The sequence below is a fragment of the Eleutherodactylus coqui genome, chromosome 5 (assembly GCF_035609145.1).
Source record: "Eleutherodactylus coqui strain aEleCoq1 chromosome 5, aEleCoq1.hap1, whole genome shotgun sequence".
Lineage (NCBI taxonomy): Eukaryota > Metazoa > Chordata > Amphibia > Anura > Eleutherodactylidae > Eleutherodactylus > Eleutherodactylus coqui.
Window position 1 is genome coordinate 255,769,676 of NC_089841.1, and position 20,279 is coordinate 255,789,954.

At 45.3% G+C, this 20,279-nt stretch overlaps 1 protein-coding gene across 1 annotated transcript in view; it reads left to right on the forward strand.

Annotated features, from left to right (window-relative positions):
• Positions 1-2,321, forward strand: part of LOC136628553 (SURP and G-patch domain-containing protein 2-like) — a 31,637-nt gene extending 29,316 nt beyond the window's left edge. The window contains exon 11 of the mRNA XM_066604544.1: positions 1,201-2,321. The gene's annotated coding sequence lies outside the window, so the exon portion shown is untranslated. The remainder of the gene's footprint in view (positions 1-1,200) is intronic.
• Positions 2,322-20,279: the final 17,958 nt, after the last annotated feature.

The following is a 20,279-nucleotide window of genomic DNA, read 5'->3' on the forward strand; positions in this document are numbered from 1 at the left end:
CAGAACAAAATATTACTTTTTTTTCGTGCGGCATTTATGGCCCTCTCCTTTTGAAGGAAGTGGGCGAGGGTGTGGATTAACAGAAATGTTCACCTTTTTGAAAAGTGAATTTGAGAATACAATGGCTTTCTGCCATATTTGTTTTTCTTAAACACGAATGGCGCTTAACTTCATTCAATATGTTCCATAAATATAAAGATGAAGACTGTTGTGCGATGGTGGCGCTAGATGATATGGTAAAATTAGAATTAATGTATTCCTTTAAAAAACAAATGGAGAATATTAGTATTGTTCCACTATTGTGGTTTACATTGCCTTCAGGTCTAGTGCTGGCAATTGTCCATTTCTACCGTCCATATCTGCGAACTGATAATGAAATTTCTCTTCTTACAAATTGATTCATTCCATGTTATACTAGTTTTAGCCCCTCTGCGCATCCCTTTCTTTCCAACACGGATATCAAAATGTTCACTAGTAAACATTACTAGAACATCTGACAGCAAACGTTTTTGTGGAGCTTTCATGTTGGAAAGTGAAATGATTTGTTTCTTGGTATATTCAGAAAATTCCCACCCCCTTTTTTTTTTTTTGTAATGGAAGTTTTTTCAATCCTTTTCTACTTCTTCTTTTTTTTTTTTTTTTTTTTTTTTATACATATAACCTCGGCATTGGTTTGCCAAAAATGAAATTCTGATCCTAAAAATAAACTCATTTTATTTCATTTATAGCCTATGCAGTTAGATATTTTTCCTGTACTAAATTTTTAGGGCCTTTTAAAAGGTTATCGTAAATTAAAACGAAAGCCCTGAAAAAAATTCCTCATTAGGGAAACTGTTTCTCCTTTTTGGTATTGTTACCATTAAAGTATTTAGAAACCGTCCGTTTGTTTTGTGTGGTTTATTACACTTTAGACGGTTTCTTGCTGATTCAAGATATGGACATCTTTGTCATTTAGATGCGGCCTAAATCACATGGAGCTTTTCTGTGTGAGTAGTTGGCTAGCAGGGTCTTTATTTGGATCACAGAACGTTCCACGTTGACCACTTTAGCCGTGCGTGATGCTATACGATTTTGCCTTAATGGTGAGGCAGCTCTTGCGGGCTCGGTTGGACCTCTTATGTACTCAGTGAATTTTGTGCTATGAAGCTTTCAAATATTCAGTCTAATTCTTTTTTTCCTTTTTTTCCCCCCATTTCACAGGATACAGGAAGACTGCTGAAATCTAGGAAGTCATATTTTCGTGTGTATTTTGTGTCACACGTAGGACCCTCATAGATTGTAGATTAAAAAGTGTTTCTTCATGATCTTCCTACAGCTGGTTGGTGGTTTTATTTTTTTTTATGTGACGTATGCGACGTATGTTTTGCTCATTAGATAGCGGCTTTCAATCGTCTTGCACATTTGAAATGTATAACTTTTACTAAACCTTTAAAAGGGAAAAAAACTTTTTTTTAAATTCTGATAAGCCTTTATGTTGGTTGCTAAAAATATTACCTGCTATGACTCTGTTAACCATATTTTCTAGTTTGTCCTTAAGGTTAAGATGCCTTCATTACATTGAAGCATATTGATGACCCTTCCCTCTATTGAAGGTGTACATTATGAGCGGAATAACCACCTCAAGAGAAACAAATTTATCAAAATATATAAATGTCTGTTAAAGCATTTTCCATCTTGTTTATGGAAAGTAGCCTTAAAACAAATTGTTCTGCTCAGAGCAGGTTGTTTGGTACCGTGGTGAATTAGAAAGAAAGTTGTAACATCTTCCTACATCTTACTAAAGTGAAAAAACATGTACAACAAATCACTTGTGTGATGGGGTCTTGTTTAAGGGTGTTTTTGGTGCCGAAATTCTAATCCGCAAGCAAATGCCTCCAGATTTACATGTATAATTCAGGGCGCTAAAAACCATGTTAATTGCCTAGCCACAGAATAGTAATTGATCTCTGGGGGTCACTTCATCAGTCCCATAGAGGGTAAATGGGAAGTGGTTGAGTGCACGAGTGACCGCTGCTACATTCACATAAGGGACTCGGGATCCCTTTTCTTGCGATTGGTGGTCAGATTCCCAGTAATCATACACTGGTCAGCACTCCTGTGGATCGGTTTAAATGTTTATGAACAAACCTATTTAATTTCTCACAGCCCCTCCAAGTTTGAAACTAGAACTCTCCTAATTAGAAAAGGGAGATTAGGGATCTCTATTTATTTCACTGATGTCTTAGAACTGTTCATTTGGAGAGGTACAGTGATGTTTAGAATAATGCATATTTTCTTTTGAAGTAAAAGACTTTGAGGAGAATATTAAATAAAGAATCATTCTAAACCAAGTGCCTCTGTTTTATCTTCTGTTGTTGACACTTAATAGTTTAAACTATACGTAAAGCCGTATGAATGAGTAGAACACGTTAGACATGCTAAATTTTCCTCTGAAACCAGAGTAAGCTGCGAGGTCAGAGTTACCGCTAGAAATGAAATGGACATATTTATAGTTGATTCTGGAAAAACTGTCGTTGGCTGAGCAATTCGGCCAAGAGCTTTCGAGTCTTTGCTTTTAAGCTATATACTATGATTTGAGACTGATTAAATGTTTTATGGCCATACACATAAGGCAGAAATTGGCCAAGTGCTCTGTCCTGAGCATACATGCTTGCTTTAGTATAAAAATGCTGCTTAACTCCTAAGGATCAAAATCTGAGGGTTTGGTTAATCTAAATTTAACATGTATGGACATTTGTGTATGGAATGATTTTAGGAGAGTGAAGGGAATCTCTATATGTGTGAAAGCTTTTCACCGAAACAAAAGTATTGTAAAACGTATCAAACCCCTTTCACTGCTTAGACTATCTAAAATAAAGATTTTTATTAGAAACCTTTTTCTAAAAGACACGAATATGGGGTACAACAAGACACCTAAACATGAAAAACACAAAAACTAGCATCAGTTCATGACTTGACGAGGAGAACCGCTATTGCGATAGATGGGTATATAGAGCCTAAGTTTCTATGAAAAAAATATGCGTTTAAATTAATTCCACTACGACGATGTTAGAATTGGCGTGGGGTTATGGATTCCACCACAACAAATATCAGGACTGTTGTGGGGTAAAACACACGGTTTCTGAATCAACCAGAAATCTGTCTCCCTATAGGTATAAGGGAGTCAAGGTAATTAAAAATGGTTCAAAACCGTGGTATAGTAAGTGCCCCAACGCGTTTCACTTGAGGCGTAAAGCTTCAGGGACCTCTAAAGTTTTTCTAAATGTTGCACAATGCATAGCGTATATGTGGTACATTCATGGCCCTCTATGACATTGGTTGAATTTTAAAATCTCATTCAGTTGTGTTCGTTTCCTGGAAGAAAAATCTCTATATCAACTGTCTAGCTATAAAGCAATTTTGATTTTATCAGTATGAGGCATATTCTTGGACCAAGACTTGGCTTAAATCCAAAGTCGCAAATAACAGAACAAAAAAAGGAGGGTGTGTAGCGGTGTTCCACCCAGCCAAATCCACAAATGCAAGCAAAGAGTTTGGACTAGCACTTATAAATGCAGTAAAAATCTTTTATAATAGTTGAGACATACTAGCGGTAACCTCAACCAGTAATTTCATGTTAATAGGTGTCATGACTTTGAGTAAGGACCAACGTAGTCAGAAACTTGTATGTTTTACATGTTACTTTTGCTATCCAAACATTCTATCAGAAGAGATGCACTTAATCTGTTTGATTGATTATTCTCATGACAATAATGAATGGCAGCTTACAGTCTGAGCTGTTAAGGACAGTGTATTACTGTGATCTTAACTATTTGAAGTTTAATCTCTTGTCTGGATTCTACTTTTCATTTTTAAGAATATAGGCAGGAAAATGTCTCTTTGGAAAGTAAGTTCAGTGTATTTTCTAAGCGATGAAAAGATTGCATGTTTAAAGTCCCCTTGTGTACCGAAAATGGTTTTCATGTATTGAGGGGGGAAAAAACGACAACATCGGTATTGCCATGTTTGTAATGAGCTGTACTATAAAGCTGTTATGTTATCCCACATGGTGCATGCCATCAAAAAAAGTGTAAATTACAAGCTACTAGGAAAATTCTGAAGTTTAGAATAGTAAGCCGAGAAGAGAGCTGCTATATCGTGGTGGTCGATGGGAGATCTCGACTGATTTCGTATAACCTTTGGAGTCCAACAGTGTGGCAAGAAGCAGCCTGTGCTCTCTTTTCCTCTTCTCATAACATTGTTGTAAAGTAAACCGTGCTCAACCTTATCTAGCACCAGATGTCATTACACTCTAGACCCAATCAATCTGCGCAGGAGTGAGATGGGCAGCCAATTCCAAAGATTGAATAAGAGTTTTAAGCTATTGGCTCTTAAAGGGGTTGTCCCGCGAAAGCAAGTGGGGTTATACACTTCTGTATGGCCATATACATGCACTTTGTAATATAAATCGTGCATTAAATATGAGCCATGCAGAAGTTATGTACTCCCCTTCCCTGCGCTGGCGTCCCCGTCTCCATGGTGCCGTGTAATTTCAGCGTCTAATCGCCCGATTAGACGCGCTTGCGCAGAAGGGTCTTCTCCCTTCTGGTCGGTCCGGGCACGAGCGGCGTTCTGGCTCCGCCCCCTTCTACGCATCACCGCGTAGCTCCGCCCCGTCACTGCCGATTCCAGCCAATCAGGAGGCTGGAATCGGCAATGGACTGCACAGAGCCCACGGTGCACCATGGGAGAAGACCCGCGGTGCATCGTGGGTGAAGATCCCGGCGGCCATCTTGGAGGAAAAGAAGGAAGAAGTTGCAGAGAGGGGATTCGGGTAAGTAAAATTTTTTTTTTTCATTTCAACACATCCCTTGGGTTTGTCCTGCGCTGAACGGGGGGCCTATGCAAAAAAAAAAAAACCGTTTCGGCGCGGGACAACCCCTTTAAGTTTAGCATTCCTTTTGAGGTGTAAAAAACTAAAGCTATAGTTTGACTCTTACCCACTGCCTTATGAGCCTAGACAAGGAGGTAACAATGCTCATGCTTGAGAAAGGCTGTATTCTACTCCCTACCAGTTCTCTAGTTATGTTTTTGGTTTAATCAGTGTCATTTAAACACCAGTGGCAGATCCTAGAATTAAGGAGAAAGAAAGGGAATCTATAGGAGAATGGTCAGCCCAAGAAACAGGCTCAATAGTAGCTTCCTCAGACGTGAAGTGTTTGAAGTAATCAAGATGTGTATGAATTTTATGAGGGTGGAAGTAAAAGGCCAAGGCATGGTCCCTAAGCATAGGTCATATAGATCATGTAAGAGTATTTAAACGTAACCAAGACGAAATACTACCCCTTTAAAAATAAATCGCGTTCCAGACCTTGGGTTTGCCTATCTGCTACCTATGAACAGGGGATATTAAAATCAACTCTGACTGTTTAGGCAATCTGAAGGAGCATTTGCAGACTATTGAACACATGGTGAAAGAAGCAGATTTGGGAGGTGTTCGCTGCATAGATGTTACCTAGAAACACGGGTCGCCCATGTAAAGTATACTCTAAAATAATTAAATTTTCTTGAGGATCGAGCAAGATGGAAAGTGCCAGTCTGATCATAATGGGTCTTCTGTTAAAAAAAAAAAAAAAAAGCTCTAATAGCTTTTAGAACTTTCAAATAGCAAGTACTCATATAGCAAGATGACACTTTTTGTATTGGAGTTGAGGCCCAACACACCTAACTGTCATCAAGTAAGAGTGAAGACCCACAGCTCAAGTTGCATTCGCCAAGTTTAAGAACTTCAGAAATGTAGGGGGGGGTCCTGATGGGCACCCAAGGGGACTCGGCCTGTTAGGGGGTTTTGACAGTCATTATACAAGTAATGGGAAGAGGAAAGAAAAGAAGAGGACAAAAAGCAACATACCACTAAGAAACCGCATGCAAAAAAAGAGTAGAAGTAGACAAACAAAAGGCAGGATATTGTATCCAAGCTAGTAGAAGAGCTTGTAACTATCTGGATCCTTATGGGGGAGATGCAACTAGTAGAGTCCCAGTGGTCTGTGCCGAGACCAACAGTCAACATTATAAGAAAATATGTAAGTGGAGAGGACTGTAGTGGTTTTATTCTGGCATCATTGTCTGTGCCACATAAAATTATTAAAACAAAAGGCCTATTTATCTAAAAAAAATGAGTCGTAGGAAAAAACTAATCTGTGCAGATAAAGAAGACAAGCAATGAAATTCGTCTAGTCTGTATCATGTAACAGTAGCTCTTGGGAGAAGATGGATGTCGTCACTTGTTACATCTAGTCTGCCAGCCCTGAGGTGGAGAATGAGTAAGGCCCACTTCCCAATCTGAGATATAAGGAATTGGAATGTCCAAGTCCTTATAGAAGCCCCAGAGTGTGGTTGTGAGATCAAAGAGCACCCAGAGTGTGGTTGTGTAGCCATTAGAGATGAGCGAACGTACTCGGATAAGCACTACTCGTCCGAGTAATGTGCCTTATCCGAGTACCGCTGTACTCGTGCTGAAAGATTCGGGACGCGCTGCGGAGCGGGGAGCTGCAGGGGAGAGCGGGGAGGAACGGAGGGGAGATCTTTCTCTCCTTCTCTCCCGCCCGCTCTGCCCCGCTCCCCGCTGCGACTCACCTGTCAGCAGCGGAGCGCCCCGAATCTTTCAGCACGAGTACAGCGGTACTCGGATAAGGCACATTACTCGGACGAGTAGTGCTTATCCGAGTACGTTCGCTCATCTCTAGTAGCCATGCTTCCAGGCTTTAAGGGGGGGGGGGGGAATGGGAAGCCCCACCTGTACGTAATGGGATCACAAAGAGTTGTATGTTAATGGCGAGGTGATGTTACTGCAACATAGCCCATATCAGGTCAAGGAACAATTCCATATAAGCACCGTAAAACTCAAGTCTCTTTAATTTCTGGTCCTAGCCATAATTGCTTCTTTAAAGAGATTTCCAAAAAAAAAAATTAAAAGGGCTTATAATGAGCACAAATTGAAGACACTCCTATTCTTGTGGCTCCTCGCCCAGCGCTGCAGCCCTAGTGCCCACTGCACAAAACCTGGAAGAGGTGGCAGGCAGTCATGTGTTGTTCATTGTGCTTGTGAGCACGTAGCCACTCATCGGCTTCAGCAGCTATTTCATCTTTGGCCGCTGAAGCCTGCGAGTGGCTGAGCGGTCACATGTACAATGAACACCAGCTACTTCTTGTAAATTTTGTGGAGCTGGCACCTTGTGAGGCGTCCTATATAACATGCAGCGACTCACCTCCTGTCAACACGGGACTGAAGTCAGGGGAGCCCAGAGTTGGAGTGGCAAGTCAAGGGCTTACCTTACACCGGTGTTTTGTAGATCTGGGGTCCCGTGGCTTCTGGCCGGCAGGTAGGGTCGTCAGGTATCGGCTGCAGGTAAGGAGTTAGCTGCTGCCCCACGTTTAGGCAGCCAAGTAATGTTAGGGGGGGTCGAGACAGACCGTTCAGCTGATGCTGTCTGCTTCCAATTAGTCTTAGATATGAGTACTCAGACGATGCAAATGGACGACCACATGCGACATGTGATGCCAAGCGAAGTAGTTTATTATTTGCAAAGTACAGAATTTAAAGAGAAGAATTTGTTACGTAATGATTCAATCACTGCGCATGTCCAGGGTTGCTGGACATCTGGAGAAACAATTAACAATACTCCTTTCAAAGACACCTGGTTTCCCAGGACAGTACATCAACATATTATGATCAGTTTATCAAAGTAAAAAGTATTCAAGGATACTTTCCCAGAAGGGAAGAACAAAGAGGATAGATAAGAACTCGTATGAGAGAAGGGGGAGGATAGATAACAAGAACAGAAAGAAATACAGAAAGATAATAATTTCAGACAGTGAAATTAAAGCTTATTTTTCTCTATTTTATTTGAGACAGGAGAAAATCTAGAATTAACCCCTCACATTCCCCCATTTGGACATCGGGTCCACCATCATGCTAGGTACGTTCACCCAAGTGGTGCCAGCTCCTGCCAGATTCCCTTGAGTCATGTGGTGGTCCCAAAGTCCATCTGGGTTAAAGTTTAGCAAAAGCCTTTTCACTACAATGTGTGATACAAGACACAACTTTAAAGCAACATATATGATGAGCAAAATCATTACTACTTGAAGCATACTTTGTAAAATTCCCATGAACCATCCTCCCAGACCAGAGAACCAATTAGCGGGATTGAGAAGGCTAAATGTGTTACCCCACCAGCTATCTCTGGTTTCTGAGTTTTCATTTGTCCATGCAAGCAGTTCTTTTGGCGGAACAGGAACAGCCAGGAAAGGAAGACTAGTGGCAGTTACTGGTGCGTGTGTACAAGTCCAACAGTCCTTCACCTGTGAGGTGTTCAGTCCATCTACCAGTATTTGGTGGTGTCTAACAAAGTGGTTCTGGGCATTGTCATTTTGCACCCTCTCATAGGGGCGAAGCACGGAGTGAGGAGTCCAAAAAGTCCATCAATGAACAAAATATTCTTCATTTTCCTTCTCATAGGGGAGGGGGGGGGGCAAAGCAGGGCGTGAAAAGTCCCATTAGTCCCAAGACGAGCAACAGTTCCTTCAACTTTCACCGAAGTAGGTATGGTCAGCAGGACTTGAAAGGGCTCCTCGAATCTGGGCCCTAGGGATTTCCGGACACGCCTCTTTACGACCACCCAGTCTCCAGGTTGCAGAGAGTGTGATCCCTCTAAGTTGTCTGGGTCTGGAATGGAAGAAAAGACTAGATTCTGTGTTACTTTTAGTTGGTCACACAGGTGCTTTACATATCTGGCTACTGTGTCATAGCCCTGCTGTAGGGCCTGTGGATGATACAGCCCCAATCTTGGCACAGAGCCAAACAAAACTTCTTTTAACTTAAGTGTACCATTTAGTCTTTTAACTTTGTCTTAACTCTGAAGGTGGTATGGGGTGTGAAACGCTTGTTCCACCCCAAGGGCTGACATCACCTCTCGCATCACTTCACCTGTAAAATGTGTACCTCTGTCACTCTCAATTGTCTCTGGTACCCCAAATCTACATACAAGTTCTGACACAAGTTTAGTCGCTGTGCATTGTGCGTTGGCTTTGGACAGGTCCACGCACACAAGGACGTACTCATACCTGCCTGATTTGGGAAGTTGGATGTAATCGGTTTGTAATCTCTGAAAAGAATACAGTGGTCTGGGTGTGCACTTCCGGGGTGGGGGGGTCCTCACCACTTGTTGTGCAGGGTGCACACTTCACATGCCTTGACATATGCCTTCGCCTTCCTGTCGAACCCTGGAGCATACCATACCTTGTCTACCACCGAAACGATAGCATTCCTGGAGGCATGCACCTTACCGTGAGCTAGGTCCGCCATCTGCGGGAAAACTGCTGCCGGCAAACTACTTCCCATTCTCCACATTCCATCAACATACCTAGCACCTGCCTTGGTCCACTGCTCTACCTCACTTCCCGTGGCCGTAGGCCCTAGGTCAGAGGGAACTGTGGTACCAGAGTCTACCTTACAGCACACAGGGCTTTGGGGGTCTTGCGTCCTGTTTAGAAGAGCTTCAGCCTTGGCTGCCCTATCCGCTCTATCATTCCCCTTGCTTTCTAGTGACTGCCCCCGCGTGTGTGCTTTAACCTTTATTATGGCCACTTGTTCCGGCAACATGATGGCCTGCATTAGTCTACCTACTGATACACCATTCTTAATGGGCTTGCCTTGTGCCGTGAGAAAGCTCCTGGACCACCAGATGGGTCCGTAATCATGTGCGATGCCGAACGCGTACCTAGAATCAGTGTAGATGTTGGCAGTGGTACCTTCTGCAATCGTACAGGCCTCAGTTAGAGCATGGAGCTCAGCCTGCTGCGCTGACGTGTGGCGGCAGTGGTTTTTGTACAAGTATCTCATTCAGTGTGACTACTTCAAAACCTGTTACAAACCTTCCTTTGTCATTCAGGTATCTGGATCCATCCACAAACAGCTCAAACTGGGGGTTCTGCAGGGGCTTGTCTGTGACATGCGCGAACCCAGCCGTTTCCTGGGCCATAAGGGCCACACAGTCATGCTGGCTTTCGGTGTCAAATGCCTCCTGCTCGTCAGTCAGGGAGTTGTGAAACAACTGGTCCCCTGTACTTACTCCCCCATTTGAATCTACGTCACCTAATGGAAGTAAGGTGGCTGGATTCAAGGTGGTGCACCTTTTGGAATGAGATGTTCGAGGAGGAATGCACTGCGAGTTCCATTTTTATCTGTCTGGCAAGAGACAGATGACGACGGCTTACCTTAGTCAGGATACCATGTATGTCATGTGGGGTGTAGATCACCATGGTGTGATCTAGGACAACGTCAGAACTGCCTGAACGTCCAGTAGTGCCTGAACTGCTAGGACCGCTCGGACGCATGATGGAGACCCTCTAGCCACCGCGTCAAGATGGGCACTGTAGTATGCTACAGGTCGCTTTTTGTCACCATGCATTTGTGTCAGTACAGCGGTGGCGTGTCCCGCCATCTCAGTGACGTACATTTGGAAAGGTTTGTCATAGTCTGGCAGCCCCAGTGCGGGTGCACTGGTTATCTGTACTTTCAGCTGGTGGAAGGCTGACTCGGCCTGTGGGGTTAGGGCAAATGGCCGTGAGCCCAAACAGTCGTACAGAGGCTGCATGGTCATGGAGGCAGAGCGTATCCACGGCCGCCCGTATGAAACCAGTCCCAAGAAGGTACACAACTGGGCATGGGAGGTGGGAAGTTGCATGTCACTTATCACCTTCGTGCGCTCCGGCGTCAGGTGTTTAGTACCTGGACCTAGGCAGTGGCCCAGGAACACTACGTGAGATTTGCAGAACTGAAGTTTGTCTTTGCTGGCTTTGCAGCCATTCTACTCTGATGGAGGAAACACAAAAGGCTTAGTGATGCATTGAGGCAACTATTTGGGTCAGGAGCACACAAAAGTAAGTCATCAACATATTACAAGAGGGCGGTGCCCTCGGGAATTGGCCAGGCGTCTAATACCAGCTTCATGCATCTGGTGATTTGGTTTTGGGCTATTCTGTGCCCCTTGTGGCAGCACTGTCCAACAGTACTGCTTTCCTCTGAAAATAAATACTGACAGTCTGGCTGGCCCTTTATACTCTTTCTCTTAACGAGGAACAAAGGGGTATTGGCTGGGGAGACATATTCCTTAAGGGCTTTAAGTTGACATAAAGAAGGGACAGTGTCTGCAATTGCATCTTCCTGGACATGTGCCAGGGGGTACTGACGGACCAAGGGGGCTTTTGCCCCTTCCTTTAGGTAAACCATTACCGGTGGGACTGACAATCTGCCGAGGTCCGTCTGTTTGGTAGCCCAAAGGCTCGAAGGAACGACACTAAAAACTTGTTCCTCTGCGTGCGTAAGAGTGAGGACAGGGAGAGGTGTCGCTTGGTCTGCTGCCATCCGACAGAAGGTCGGGTGACTTTCAGACCCGGGGTGTATACGAGCCTCACCGGACGGGTGAAGTTCGATACAACATCCCAAGGGTCCCATCACGTCAGTTCCCAATATGCTTTCAGGACCTTCCAGCACAAGGAAGCGCGTGAGGCATCGTGACCCTTTAAACATTACCTCAAGCGGTTCAGTTTCTGCCAGCTGAATTGGCACTCCTGAAACCCCTTGCACCGATTACCGCTACGCAATCAGGCTGGTATTCTATTTCAAATAGATCAGAACCTTGTTGCAAAAAAAAAAAAATTTTTTTTAAATAGCTGACCTGCTATAATACCTAGATCACCTATGTCTTCTCCCCCCCCCCCCTTTGAACTAGGATACTTAATTGGAAGAAGAGTAGCCGGGTTCAAAGTAGTAGCAACATTGAAAAAAATGAAAAGAGCACATTTTAGCTGGATTTGACGGGCCAGAAATAAGTGCTTGGGTTGCACTTGCGTGTATATGCTCCGGATGTCATGAGGGGTGAGGAACACTAGGGGGTAATCCAATACCAACTCCGAAGATTTGTCAACCATTGCCTGTACTGTTGTCACCGCACAAACACATGAGGGAGCTCCTCGAGCCTCTGGATCCAGCCTCATGGAGTAGTATCCAAGTGGCCGGGGTTGTCCTCCGTGCTTTTGTGTCAATACTGTCGTCATATGGCCAGAAAAGAATAAATGGTAAAGTGTAAAAGGGTGGAGAGCTGAGAATTGAGCTTCAGGGGTGAGAGAGAAAAGAATGATTGAAAGACAGTCATAGAGTGGTTGCATAAGAGAGGAAACAGAGTGGATCCATGGGCGGCAGTATGAAACAAGGCCCAGAAAGGTGCGGAGTTTGGAAGCAGGTGTAAGTACAGGTATGGCTTTTGGACAGCAGCCTTTTGTCCCTATGTCAGATGTCCAGTTCCTTGGGCTAAGCGATGACCCAGGAGAACAACCTTTGTTTTGCAGAATTGGAGTTTGTCTTGGAAGTGGCTTACTATTTGTCAGGACCTGCGGAAAGCTGAGTTTCTACAGTAGCTGTCAAGACAAATACATGAGCCGGATCCACCAAGAGAGCAGTTAGTTTACAAAACTCTTCTGAACTGTCACCTGAGGTCTCAACCCGTACCCATCCATCTGGTGAGAATTTGATGGATGCAGATAAGCCTTGTAAGATATCAGTACAAATAACAAAGATCTGAATTATAACAAGGCAGTATAATCCATAAACATCTATCCACATTGGAATATGATATTCTTTAAGCAAATTCATTATTAATCTGGTCCTGTCTGCAATGTCTCATCAAATTTTCCTAACTGCCCAAGCTCCTCACCCCTCCTTTCGGAGAAGAGAGGGATGAAACATTACGTACTTTTACATCATCTAGCTCCACCCCTTCGATACTGGCCGTTTGCGTATTTCCCCTACAGAACATTCTCTCAGAGACAGTACAATACTAACAGCATTTAGCAGTGATACAGACGTCCAACCAATCACAGAACTGACATTTACCCAAAAAGCAAAAATGTACCTTAAAATCCCTATGTTCTCTATTTTTAAAACCGTATAATTCACGTAATTCATTACAAGTTTGTTGTCTTCCTTCTTTCTATGACCCTGAATTTTATCTCTCTATGAAACAGAACAATAGCTAAAATATTAAAAAGCAGCCAGAACATTCAGACTTTAAACAGCATTAATCATTAGTAATTATAGAGGTATATTTCTCTGAGGATATGAAACACAGACGGCAGGGGATAGTTAAACACATAGAAAAGACAACATGCTAAGCGCTTCTAACAGCGCAGCATTTTTCCGCATTTTTTTAACCCTTGTATTCTTAAAGGCCGCCACAGATGTGAGTGGGGTATAACTTTCTTACACTTGTATGAAGGAGACTAAAACGTACAACAAAGATTAGATTACATAACATCAAGACATACAAGACAAACAATAATGGTTATTTGTCACATAATTGTCCACAGATTCTGCATGAACTTGCTTTATGTCTCAAAGGAACACAGACTATAAAAGAATTCCCTTTCTCTAAAAACCCATTACCGCCGTGTCTACACTTGCCTCTATCCATCTGTCTAACATACTTTTATCCAACCTTTGACTATCTCTGAATCTTTCCCAAACTTGCTGGTCTAAGACTCCCTTCTCCCAAAATTCTAAGCACCTGCTTTTCTCAACAACTTACTACATTCTCTCCCCACGGCTAACTTGCTTTCTCTGTCTTTTGCTATTTCTCTAGCTGTTTCCATATAGGCATACTCCTTGCCCTGTACGTTTCCCATATTGTCTGTTCCTTTTTCTAAACCAGCGTCTCTGATATCTTTCATGCTTTTTTTCCCGTACTATTGCCAGAACTCATAGTTAAAGGTTCCCGCTTTTCTAAGTCCTATTCACTTGTATACTTTACAGGTTTGCCTACAAATGTCCTTCCCTTCCCCCTCTCTTCTCGATGGGTGTCAGGAAAGTCTTAGACTGGTCGGACCCCATTCTGACTATGGACTTACCTCTTGATTTACCACTATTGTCTCTTCTGCCAAGTCCGCAACTGGCAGGATACTTATGGACTTTTCAGTCCCTTCTGCCACGTCCGCAACTGGCAGGATACTTATGGACTTTTCAGTCCCTTCTGCCACGTCCGCAACTGGCAGGAATTCTATGGCCCTTCTGCCAAGTATTGGCAGGAATTCTATTTGTAATATCTTTACTTCTTACGGGGATAGGGGAAGGACCACGGCTTGCCTTGCTGGGCGGCTTTTAGTAATCTTATTACAAATTACAGCTAACATTATGAGTCCGGCACAAAGCAATAATTTCTACAGCACACAGCAGACAGCATGGCAATATACACATATGGGTTCTTCCGTCTATTACAGTTACTAAGAACACCAAAAAATAACAGGCAGAAGCGTCCTATATAACATGCAGCGACTCACCTCCTGTCAACACGGGACTAAAGTCAGGGGAGCCCAGAGCTGGAGTGACAAGTCAAGGGCTTACCTTACATCGGTGTTTTGTAGATCTGGGGTCCCGTGGCCTCTGGTCCGGCTGGTCGTCAGGTAGGGTCGTCAGGTATCGGCTGCAGGTAAGGAGTTCGCTTCTGCCCCACGTTTAGGCAGCCAAGTAATGTTAGGGGGGTCTAGACAGACCGTTCAGCTGATGCTGTCTGCTTCCGAATTAGTCTTAGATATGAGTACTCAGACGATGCAAATGGACGACCACATGCGACATGTGATGCCAAGCGAAGTAGTTTATTATTTGCAAAGTACAGAATTTAAAGAGAAGAATTTGTTATGTAATGATTCAATCACTGCACATGTCCAGGGTTGCTGGACATCTTGAGAAACAATTAACAATACTCCTTTCAAAGACACCCGATTTCCCAGGACAGTACATCAACATATTATGATCAGTTTATCAAAGTAAAAAGTATTCAAGGATACTTTCCCAGAAGGGAAGAACAAAGGATAGATAAGAACTCGTATGAGAGAATGGGGAGGATAGATAACAAGAACAGAAAGAAATACAGAAAGATAATAATTTCAGACAGTGAAATTAAAGCTTATTTTTCTCTATTTTATTTGAGACAGGAGAAAATCTAGAATTAACCCCTCACAGTGGAATAAGGTTTCTGCTGTCCAGTGCGTCCTACATGATGATTACATTTCAGCTGCAGAGAGATGGTAAGTATATATGTGTATATACAGTATGTTATGTGTCTGTATGTATGTTGATTGTGTGTGTAATGTGTCTGTATATATGCTCAGAATGTTTTTAATGTGGCTGCATATATGTTTATAATATGGGTGAAATGTGAATAAATATGTACTCATGCTATATGTTCACTGTGAATGTATATATGTTCATAATATGGGTGCAATGTAATACACATATGTATAAAATGTTGGATCATCACTAGAGATGAGTGAGCATGCTCGTTCGAGCATTAGCATACTCGAAAGTACTCGTTACTTGAGCGGGAAAATTTCACCCTCTCCTCCCCACGTATAGCGGCTTTTTAGCCAATGAACATGCAGGGAAGGCTTTGGCACCTCCTGCTATGATGTGCCAACCCTGCGCACGCCTATAGCAGTAACTGGCTGGCCGGATCAGGTGACCTAGGATCATAAAAACTCAGGTCACCTGATACTCGCCTCACACGGAGGCCGGATAGGTGAGGGACAGAGCTGCTGGGAATGAGGTAGAGCCTTAGTGTAGGTTAGAAGGAGTGTTTAGGCCGGCTGCACACGGCCGTGACTGGCTCCGCCACGGAATATTCCGCGGCGAAGCCCGTCACGGCGCCCCCCAGAGACCCCATACTTACCAGCAGATCCGGCCTCCTGGGTCCCGCATGACGCTTCGGCGTGAGGCGGCGGCGGTGGGCGGAGAGGCGATTTCGCGCTATCTTCCGCTGTGCTACAGCGGAAGATAGTGTGAGCGGACGGCTTCCATTGACTGCAATGGAAGCCGGACGCTTGTACACTCGCGGCAAATAGAGCATGCCGCAGGTGAGGACGGGAGATTTCACAGTGCGGAATTCCGCGATGGAATTCCGCACCATGAGCATTGAGCTATTACGTTCAATAGAACCTAATAGCTGCGGGCAACGCGGCGGAAATCCGTCAGTGGGAAGGAAGCCTTAGGCAGGGATCCATCTTCAGAGAACCCAACAGTCCTTTTTAGGACTACAAATCCACTTTTGTGCATCATCAGTTTGGCTGCCTGGGACCAGTAGTGGGCACAAAGCAGACACAAGCATCCCGGCTGTATACTGCATACTGTTAACGGTTCTATACAGTATACTACTACTGGTCTATACAGACTATATTGGAACTTACAAAACTCATTTTTCCTTTTTTAATTGTTTTTGTCTTAAAGCGTACGTCTTGTCGATCCACACTATATAACACGGCTGTACGCAGTTTACACTGTCTATTTTTGGCTTAAAGCGTACGTAAAATACCCCTGTGTGTGTCCTGACGATCCACACTATATAATAAGACTGTACGCAGTTTAAACTGTCTATTTTTGGCATAAAGCGTACGCAAAATACCTTGCAGTTTGCGTAGCATTTTGACGCAGTGCATTATACAACATGATCAACACTGGGGGTAAGGGTCGAGTGTGTAGGCGTCCGAATGAGGGTGTGGGCTGAGGCCGCGGTCCTGGGCAGGGTGAAACAGTACCTGCTGCTGAGGGAGAAGTAGAACGCAACATATCTACGCTCCCTAGCTTCATCTCACAGTTTGCAGGTCTGCGTGGTAGACCATTATTAAAATCACAACAGTGCGATCAGGTGATGACGTGGATAGCTGTTAACATGTCCAGTAATTTATCCATTGCCCAGTATTCCACACAGTCCACTTGCGCTAGCCAAGGCACTGGACCTGTGAATCCTCACGCTGATCCTCCCAGCCTAGTCACTCCAGGAAAAGCAACTGTTCTCAGGTCCTTTCCCTGAGTCGCAAACAACGGTTCATCAGCCACCTGAGGATTTTGTTGTGACCGATGCCCAAAATTTGGACCTTTCACAGTCTCAGTGTGATGAGGGTGGGGACTTCCAAGTAGTGTCTCAAGAGGTTGATGACGACGACGACACAGTTGTCTGTCAGTGAGGTGGTTGTTAGGGCAGTAAGTCTGAGGGAGGAGCCGACTGAGGATTCAGAGGAAGAGCTGGTTAATGATGAGGTGACTGACCCGACCTGCAAGTGCAGCACCAGAACAGGTTGGAAGAGGCAGTGGGAGAGCCAGAGCAAGTAATCCCCACAGCACCTCCTCGCGACAAGCTCCCGTGCAGAGGGCTAGGTGTTCGAAGGTCTTTTAAGGAGAGCGCGGACGACCGACAAACAGTGGTGTGCAACCTGAGCCGCACCAAGATCAGCAGGGCAGCCACCACTACCAGCCTGACCACCACCAGCATGTGCAGGCATATGATAGCTAAGCACCCGATGAGGTAGAACGAGGTAGCCTCTTCCCCTGTGTCACATGCTGGCACTGAGATGCAATCCCCCTCCCAGGACGTAGGCACGAGCATCTCCCACCCTGCACCCACCCCTTCACCTGCACGGTCCTTCACTGTCTCTACCAATGTGTCCCAGCTGTCCATAACACAAACATTAGAGCGCAAGCGGAAATATGCAGCAACCCACCTGCATGCACAATCGCTAAATGTGCATATCTCCAAACTGCTGAGCCTGGAGATGAGCCATATAGGCTGGTAGAAACTGACGCTTTCCGCAACATCATGGCGGCGCCCATCCCTCGCTACTTGGTCCCCAGTCGCCACTATTTTTCACATTGCGCTGACCCCGCCCTACACTAGCACGTGTCACGGAATATCAACCGTGCCCTCACCAACGCTGTTACTGGGAAGGTCCACTTAACCACCGACATGTGGACAAGTGCTGGCGGGCAGGAACATTACATCTCCCTGACGGCACATTGGGTTAACCTAATGGAGGCTGGGACCGAGTCTGACCCTGGGTCCGCTCACGTGTTACCCACACTGAGGATTGCGGGTCCTACCTCGGTCATGGTTTCTTCGGCTTATTATCTCACCTCCTCCTCCACCTCTCAATTACCATCTGTGAGCATGTCGCCTTCAGTCGGTAGCTCGAGGCGCTGCAGCACTGCTGTGGTGAAGCATCACCAGGCCGTGCTGAAACTCCTGAGCTTAGGTGACAAGAGGCACACCGCCCAAGAGCTGTTAAAGGGTTTGACGGAGCAGACAGATCTATGGCTTTCGCCACTGAACCTCCAACCAGGCATGGTCATGTGTGACAATGGGCGTAACCTGGTGGAGGCTCTGCAGCGTGGCGGCTCTGCAGCTTGGCAGACAAAAACACGTGCCGGAATTCAACTTTGCACATGTTGGCCAATGTTTATGAGCAGCATAGAGCCATTGTTGAATACCAGCTGCAAAATGCCCGTCGGAGTGGTAGTCAGCCTCTGCACTTCTTCGCAGAGGAGTGGGCATGGATGTCTGACATCTGTCAGGTGTTAGGAAACTTTGAGGAGTCAACACAAATGGTGAGCGGCGATGCGGCCTTTATCAGCGTAACCATCCCGCTGCTTTGCGTGCTGAGAAGGTTGTTGCTAAGCAATAAGGCCGGCGCTTTGCGGATAGAACAGGATATGGGGGATGAGCATACGGTGCTAGATAGCCAGACCACCCTCAGGTCTGTTTCTCAACATATTGGAGGAGGAAGAGACTGCTGCCCACACTGCAGAGGGTACCCATGCTACTTCCTTCACATCTGTTCAGCATGTATGGGCTGAAGAGGAGGAGGAGGAGGAGATTGAGTCATCCTCCTAGTGGGGTCAGCGATGTGTTGCATACTGGGACTCTGGCAGTCTGGCTTACTTCATGTTAAACTGCCTTTCCCGTGACCATCGTGTTAGATGCATTCTGGCCAACTCGGATTACTGGGTGTTCACCCTTCTTGACTGACCCATGGTATAAGGAGAACCCTTCCACTCTCATTCCCAAAGAGGAAAGGAGTACCAAGGACGTTCAGTGGGCCAACTAGCAGGGGAGACGAGGGGAACAGCCAGCATGTCCAGCGCAGGCAGTGGAACAATTTCCAAGGCCTTTGCAGTTTTATGGCACCCCAGCCAGACTGTGTCACCACTCTCCAGTCTAGGCTGAGTAGGAGGGAACAGTGTAAAAAGATACCAACGTCCTCCATGATCCCTCTGCTCCATACAACTATTGGGTATCATAGCTAGACACGTGGCTTGAACTTGGGCTGTATGCCTTGAAGGTGCTGGCCTGCCCTGCCACTCTTATGTTATCAGAGAGGGTGTTTAGTGCTGCTGGGGGGATTATCACGTACATGCTATCTTTCCCTGGGGCACTGGTTAACAAGCCCCTCGGGGAGAGGCAGGGGCTGGGACAGGTGTTAGCTTGCCTCTCGATGGACCATTACCTGGATCCCATTAAGCAAGTACGAGCTCTAAAAATATTCCAGGGGTTCACCTATACTCTTGGTAAACAAATCTTTCAGGGTTTCACCTGCACTCTGGGTAAACAAATCTTTCAGGGGTTCACCTGCACTTTGGGTAAAAAAAATCTTTTGTTTTAGAATGGGTTGTTGAATTGTGGAGAGGTGCAGAAGTACTGGCATCTGAGTCCCCTTTATGCCAACGTGTGTGGCTCATGAAATTTTGTGACAGAGCTGGCATGGGATTGGAATTAGGATCATACGTTAATTTATCAGCAATTCCCAAGGGAGGCGGCGAGGCAGTGACTGAGTGCGTCCTTCTCAGCACTTTAACAAAACGCATCAAAGACCACAGCTTTTTCCTATTGGCCCCGACAAGTTTTCGTTGTGACATTTTGCAAGACCTTATTTTACCACCATCGGCGCTATCAGGGGAAACAGGCCTGCTCCTTCCTGGAACCGGCGCTCAGCCTGGACCGCCCAGGATTTTCCTTATACTGGTTCTCTGACACCCTCTTGGCCTTGCCTGGTGGCCAGGGATGCTCCGTCAAAATCTGTCTCTGCTGATGTCCCCCTGGATTACGGTGGTTTGGCCCTACCATGGGGTGTTAGCCGATGTTTTTTTTTCTTCATTTTTTTTTCTTCGCACACTTCAACTGGCAGAGGCGTTATTGTGTGCCCGACTGCACGGAGTGGGTGCCCGGGTCGGACGGCCACCTGCCAGCTACCATGCCCGGACAGGCAGAGTGGGGACTCCGTGGCTCTGCCCTGAAGGAAGGTGGCAGAGGGGTGGCTACGGTGCATTGACTTGAGTGTGCGTGACTCCTCAGAGAAAATAGGTCAAAGACCGTACTCCCAGACAAAGGCGGGTTGACCCGAACCCCCGGGATGAGAGGAGATGG